The sequence below is a fragment of the Lupinus angustifolius genome, chromosome LG09 (genome assembly GCF_001865875.1).
Source record: "Lupinus angustifolius cultivar Tanjil chromosome LG09, LupAngTanjil_v1.0, whole genome shotgun sequence".
NCBI lineage: Eukaryota > Viridiplantae > Streptophyta > Magnoliopsida > Fabales > Fabaceae > Lupinus > Lupinus angustifolius.
Genome location: NC_032017.1, coordinates 6,060,640 through 6,068,044, shown reverse-complemented (window position 1 = coordinate 6,068,044; position 7,405 = coordinate 6,060,640).

Below are 7,405 nucleotides of genomic sequence, written 5' to 3'. Positions count from 1 at the left end.
TTCGTGGCATTATTGGAGCATTACAGTATTTGACTCTTACCCGTCCTGATCTATCCTTTGCCATCAACAAGTTGTCCCAGTTTATGCATCAACCCACTCAAATACATTTTCAGCAATTGAAACGTATTCTTAGATATATCAAGCTTACGGTCAACTTTGGATTACAACTCAAGAAACCACCTCATCTCCATTTACATGCTTTTAGTGATGCTGATTGGGGTGGCAATTTGGATGACAGAATATCCACGTCTGTCTTTGTTATTTATTTTGGTGGGAATCCAGTGTCTTGGTTGTCAAAGAGACAAAGGACAGTAGCCCGATCCTCTACTGAAGCTGAATATAGATCTCTTGCCAATACTTCAGCAGAGGTCATGTGGTTGCTGCACTTACTTGGGGAACTTGGTGTTTCACCTCCAACACCTACTTTGTACTGTGACAACATTGGTGCTACTTATTTGAGCTCAAATCCAGTGTTTCATTCACGTATGAAACACATTGCACTGGATTATCACTTTGTTCGTCAGTTGGTGCAACTTGGAAAAATACGGGTCTCTCACATTTCAACCAAGGATCAACTAGCTGATATACTCACTAAGCCTCTGTCCAGATCTCGTTCTGAGTGTGTAAATGGTTGTCATTTGAATTGGGTTTTTAATAGATAATTATGATCAATGTTGTTATTCTCCAACTCACCTTCCGTAGATTATGGTTATTATTAAAGCTGTCAAAGGTTGTTAGGATAGCTTTGTTTATCTTTGATTTGGCTGTATCTACTCCTAGTTTGTAGGACTAAGTTAGCTAGTCAAAGTCTCTTTGTAATCTATATAAACACATGTAACTCTGGTTGATAAATAAATAAGAAACAGAAACCTTTTAGCTCTTGTATCTTCCCTATAAAAGACATAAGTAACTTCAAGTCGATATTCTTATTTCCAATTCTTGATAGGATAGTGAATTTTAGTGGACTTGAACGATGAAAATCTCTTAATATCGTACACTATAAATATAAATGGGCGACTCATTACACCGCTACAAATAGGGAAATTATTTTCAGGATTTGATATCATGAATCTCAAGACAAATGACTTTATCTTTACACCAAAACTGACCCGTTAAGCTATTTATTATTTGTTTATATATACATGTATATTATTTTTTATGAAATGTTGGCTATTTATTATATTGAAATGCAAGAAAATGAAGAAACACACATGAAATTTCGTTTTCCAAATCATTGAGCATGAGTTAGGAGGAGTTATGATCATCTTCATTAATAGAGAGACAAACACTTCAAAAACAAAGAGAAATGTAACGTTTAATGACATATATATCTCTTTGATTACAATGAAATTACATTTTGCGATAAAAACAAACGGAGAAATATACATTTACCTCTCCATTAGTGAAGAAGATCTTTATTCGGTTAGGAGTAGTCCTCCTTCAATACCAAATTGAAATATTTTTATTTGTTTTAAATGTTTGTCAAAGTAAGCAACTCTTGAATCGTTGGTCTAGTAGTGTAAGACTCTGCTAGATCTCTAGAACAACCAAACGTAAAGGGTTCGATTCCTGTGAATGACACTTATTGGGAGAGGCAATCACACATCCTAAAAGAGATCGATTAGTTATTTACCAAAAGATGATGGGATATCTTTAATAGTACCCAAAAAAATGAGTTACAAATTTAGTGACTAATTGGGGAAACATGTACAAACAATCCTTGTGATTTGTACTTACCATAATTTCTGCTGAAGAGGTATGTTACTATTTATTTTTCCTTTTCCTAAGTAATTTCTAGCAATAATGGACAACACTTTCTTCTAAATTTGTTGGGTATTTTATCTTAATGTATGTTGAAATTTTACTTCCATATGAACGTTCCCATCATTAACTATTTAATGTACAAGGTTCTTTTTGTTTTTGTTTCTTTGTCTTAGAACACTACCAACTACTATTTTATTCTTGAAATTCAACAAAGTTTGAATACATATTCTTTCTCAGGTTAGTTTTCACATGCAAATGCAAATTGCAGCATGCTATAAATGGAAAGTTTGAACATCTAAGAGCATGCCAATAAGTTCAACATCAATATCAAGTAATTGTTAAATCTTAAGGGAAGTTGAAGGCATTGTCATGTGATTCTTCATGAATTGTAAGTATCATTGTTTGCACTTTTATGCTTTAAGCTAACAAATGTGTCATTCGTATATTGTTATTGACATGGAAAATTAGGTTCATGCACCCCTTTCCCACACTATTCATATAATGTTGATTCACATGTAAATGATTAATAGCCACTCATTTAAAAATAAAAATAAAAATCTTAAAAAACATCAATGAGTAGATAATAAGGATCGTAAAGTATGTGTGAAAGAGGGTGGGAACAAGGGGTGTAAATGTGTAAGATTATTATTTTCCTTTATCATAATTATGTGAATGTACCAAAAATATATGTGAATGTACCAAAAATATATGTGATGACCTTAATTAAAGTTCATGTCTTATCAATTGAGAAGGGGGTCATGGCTATACAGGGGCATTTTTTATATGTATAAAATAGAGTAATGATATTCTTACCTCACTTTTTACCTTGTATATATCATTATTTTTAAAATGAAACTACTTTGATCGATGGTTATAAATAGATGTAAGGTGGTGTAGGAAGATATAACAAGTTAAATATAACACCATCCACCATAATTTATTTGAATATTTCATATTTTTTTCTTACATTCTGAATGTGAGCCAGCCGCATTCTCCAATAGAAATACACACAGATTTGGCAGGCAAACTGACCAGGAAAATGGGCAAATATGCAAAATTTGCATGCATGCTCCAAAAAATTGTAGGCTGTACGAGTAGGTTGGTATATATTACCTATTTTATTATCTATAAATAAAATAGAGTAATGATATTCTTATCTCTTACCTTTTATCATTGTTTTTAAAATGAAAGTACTTCGATCAAAGGTTATAAATAGATGTATAAGGTGGTGTAGAGAAAGTGATATAACATCAATGTTTTTTGTGTGTAGTGACCAAACATGTGATAATCAAATATTTATTGTCCGAAAATATATATACTATATGTAGGGAGATATACTACTTTTGATATTTTTTAACCAATGAAAAGAGCTCAAGGCTTTGGCTATAAATAGGAATGCTCCAAGCCATTGTAAGACACACCAATATTCTAGCCTTAGTGCATATTCTCTCTTCTTCTCTTGTTCTAATATTGTGAGGAATATTTTAGTGTTTAAGATATAAGTGAGTGAGAGTGATATTGGGTGTACTTGGGTTTTGGGAAGTGAGTGAAACACTTGAGTGAACTTGTAATTCTCTTTTATCATAGTGATAATATCATTGTTGCTCTTCAACCGTGGACGTAGGCAAATTGCTGAACCACGTTAATTTCTCGGTGTCATTTTCTCTATTATATTTTCTCCATATGTCTTCCGCATCAACAAACTGGTATCAGAGCTCGTAGAGCTCTTGCATGCTAAGCCGTACGATCTAAAAGAAAATTCTTAGTATGCTCTGTGTTTGCAGCATTGTCTGATCTTACACACCAGAAAAGAATTGTTCTTGTTACTAGAAAGGTATAATAGTGTGAAAGTGCATGTCTAGGAAAGTTCTGTCTTAGGAAAGACCTGGTATTTAAGCGTGTCTGTTAAGACCCACCTCTCTTTCCTGGGAGCTTTCCTGGTGTATGTTCACGGACTACGATACTGTTCTGGTATACGGTTATCATGGCGAGTGCTAAATTTGATTTGGAGAAATTTAATGGAGAAAATGATTTCAACCTATGGCGATTGAAGATGAAGGCTCTACTAGTTCATCAAGGCTTGGGAAAAGCCTTGGAAGGTAGAAACAAGTTACCACAGAGTCTGACCGAGGACGAGAAGGATGAAAACCTGGAAAAAGCACATAGTGCAATTTTGTTGTGCTTGGGAGATGAAGTTCTACGAGAAGTGTCAGATGAAACTACAGCTGCTTCATTATGGTTGAAGCTGGAAAGCCTGTATATGACGAAGTCACTCACCAACAGGCTGTATTTGAAGAAAAGAATATATACCCTTCAAATGCAGGAAGGAAAACCCATAAAAGATCATCTGGATGAATTTAACAAAATTATTCTTGATCTAAAGAATATTGATGTTAAAATTGAAGATGAAGACCAAGCAATTCTTCTACTATGTTCCCTTCCAAGTTCTTATGAGCACTTCATCGACACCATGATGTATGGTCGAGAAGATCTGACCTTAGACGAAGTAAAGGCGGCGTTGCACTCAAAAGAACTGAAGAAAAGAGTATCATATTCGAGATCTGAAGGCTCAGGTGATAGTCTTTTTGCCAGAGGAAGAACAGAGAGGCGAAATCAATTTGGTGAAAGAGGGAAATCTAGGTCCAAGTCTAAAGCGAAACCTAGAAAGTATAAATGTTTTCATTGTCATAAGGAAGGTCATATAAGAAAGAATTGTCCAGAGCGCAAAGGCAAGGAAAAGATTTGTGAATATGGAGATGCAGCTGTAGCAAATGACTATGATAGTGCAGATGCACTAATAGTCTCAGAGCACGATTCAAAAGATGAATGGGTACTTGATTCTGGATGCTCATATCACATGTGTCCCATTAAGGATTGGTTTTCAACTTACCAACCCTTAGATGGGGGCAAGGTCCTTTTGGGAAATAATGCTCCCTGCAAGGTCATTGGCATCGGCTCAATTAGAATCAAGATGTTCGATGGAATCGTAAGGACGTTGACAGATGTAAGGCATGTTCCAGAATTGAAGAAAAATCTGATTTCCTTGGGAACACTAGATTCAAAAGGTTATAGCTACAAAGGTGAAGGTGGAGCTATAAGAATATCTAAAGGCGCTATGGTTGTAATGAAAGGAAAGAAAGAGAATAGTCTCTACATGCTACAAGGAAACACAATCACGGGTGTTGCTGCTGTCTCATCAACAAGTGATTATGATGTCACCAAATTGTGGCATCTAAGAATGGGTCATGTTAGTGAAAGAGGTCTAGCCGAGTTGGCCAAGCAAGGATTGCTATGTGGTCAACAAGTCGGGAAGGTAGACTTCTGTGAACATTGCATTTTTGGGAAGCAATGTCGAATAAAATTCAACAATGCAGTTCATTGAACAAAAGGCACGTTGGATTATGTACATTCTGACTTGTGGGGTCCTTCCCAAGTACCTTCTCATGGTGGTAGGAGATATATGCTAACTTTCATTGATGATTATTCAAGGAAGGTTTGGATCTTCATTTTGAAACACAAAAGTGAAGCATTTGTGAAGTTCAAGCAGGGGAAAACCTTGATCGAAAAGCAAACTGGTAGGAAGATCAAGCGACTGAGAACTGACAATGGCCTAGAGTTTTGTAGCAGAGAATTCGGAAACTTTTGCAAGGATCATGGTATTGTCAGACATTATACTGTGAGGCACACTCCTCAACAAAATGGACTTGCAGAACGGATGAACAGAACCTTACTTGAAAGGACAAGGTGTATGTTGTCAAATGCTGGATTGCCAAAACAATTCTGGGCGGAAGCTGTCAATACAGCTTGTTACTTGATCAACAGATGTCCATCAACGGCTATTGACTTTAAAACTCCAGAAGAGATGTGGTCGGGTGTTCCTGCAAATTATGATAATTTGAGGATATTTGGTTGCCCTGCATATGCTCATAACAAAGAAGGAAAACTTGATGCAAGAGCATTGAAATGCATTTTTCTTGGATATCCTGATGGTGTAAAAGGATAGAAGTTGTGGTGGCCAGAGAAAAGAAAATGTATTATCAATAGAGATGTTACTTTTGATGAAGCTAAAATGCTAAAGCCTCATAAAGAGTCTTCAAGTGAAAACAAAGACCCTAGTATCTCGGAGAAGGTGGAGTTTGAGGTGGAGCCAACAAAGGAAAATACTTTTGATAAAGAAGAAGAAGTTCATGATGCATCTACTAGTAGTGATGTATCCCAATTGCAACATTATCAGTTGGCTAGGGATAGGCAAAGGAGACATATAAAACCTCCTGAGAAATATGGTTATGCTGATCTGGTGTCTTATGCTCTAAATGTTGCTGATGATATCAGCAATTGTGAGCCACAATCATATGAAGAAGCTATCAACAATAAAGAAGCTTCCAAATGGATTTCTGCCATGAGAGAGGAAATTGAGTCTCTTCATAAGAATCATACTTGGGTTCTTGAGAAACGACCAAAGTCTCAAAAGGTTGTTGGATGCAAATGGGTCTTCAAGAAGAAGGAAGGAATTCCTGGAGTTGAAGATGCAAGATTCAAAGCGCGATTAGTGGCCAAAGGTTTTACACAAAGAGAAGGAATTGATTTCAATGAAGTTTTCTCCCCTGTGGTAAAACATAGCTCTATTCGCATCCTACTTGCCATTGTAGCTCAATTTGATATGGAACTTGAGCAACTAGATGTCAAAACAGCATTCTTGCATGGTGAGTTGGAGGAACAAATCTATATGAAACAACCTGAAGGATTTGAAGTTCAAGGGAAGGAAGATCATGTTTGCTTACTGAAGAAATCCTTATATGGCTTAAAACAATCTTCTAGACAGTGGTATCGACGGTTTGACACCTTCATGCTCGAAAATGGCTATTGTAGAAGTGAGCATGATAGTTGTGTCTACTACAAGAAGCTGGCAAATAAGTCATTTATCTATCTCCTTCTTTATGTTGATGACATGTTGATCGCATGTAAGAACATGTCAGAAATAAAAAGCTTAAAAGCTCAATTGAGCTCAGAGTTTGAAATGAAGGACTTAGGAGCTGGAAGGAAAATTCTAGGAATGGAGATTCAGAGAGATAGAAAAGAAGGGACGCTCTTTCTATCACAAAAGAAGTATATTGAGAAAGTGTTGGAACGATTTGGCATGCAAAATGCTAAACCAGTCACTACTCCATGAGCGTCTCATTTCAAACTTTCGATGGCCTTGTGTCCACAAACTGAGAGCGAAAATGAGGAGATGTCAAGTGTACCTTATGCTAGTGCAGTTGGCAGTCTTATGTATGCCATGATATGCACTAGACCAGATATTGCACAAGCAGTAAGTGTGGTAAGTAGGTATATGGCAAGTCCTGGTAAAGTTCACTGGAAGGCTGTGAAGTGGATTATGCGCTACCTAAAGGGTACCATGGATATTGGCTTATTGTATGGAAAAGTCAAAGGTGTTGGAAGTAAGGTCATCGGATATGTTGACTCAGATTATGCCGGAGATCTGGATAAGCGAAGATCACTCACTGGATATGTCTTTACACTGTGTGGTTGTACTATTAGTTGGAAATCAACACTACAGTCAATTGTTGCTTTGTCTACAACTGAAGCGGAGTACATCACAGTAACAGAAGCTGTAAAGGAAGCTATTTGGGAGAAAGGT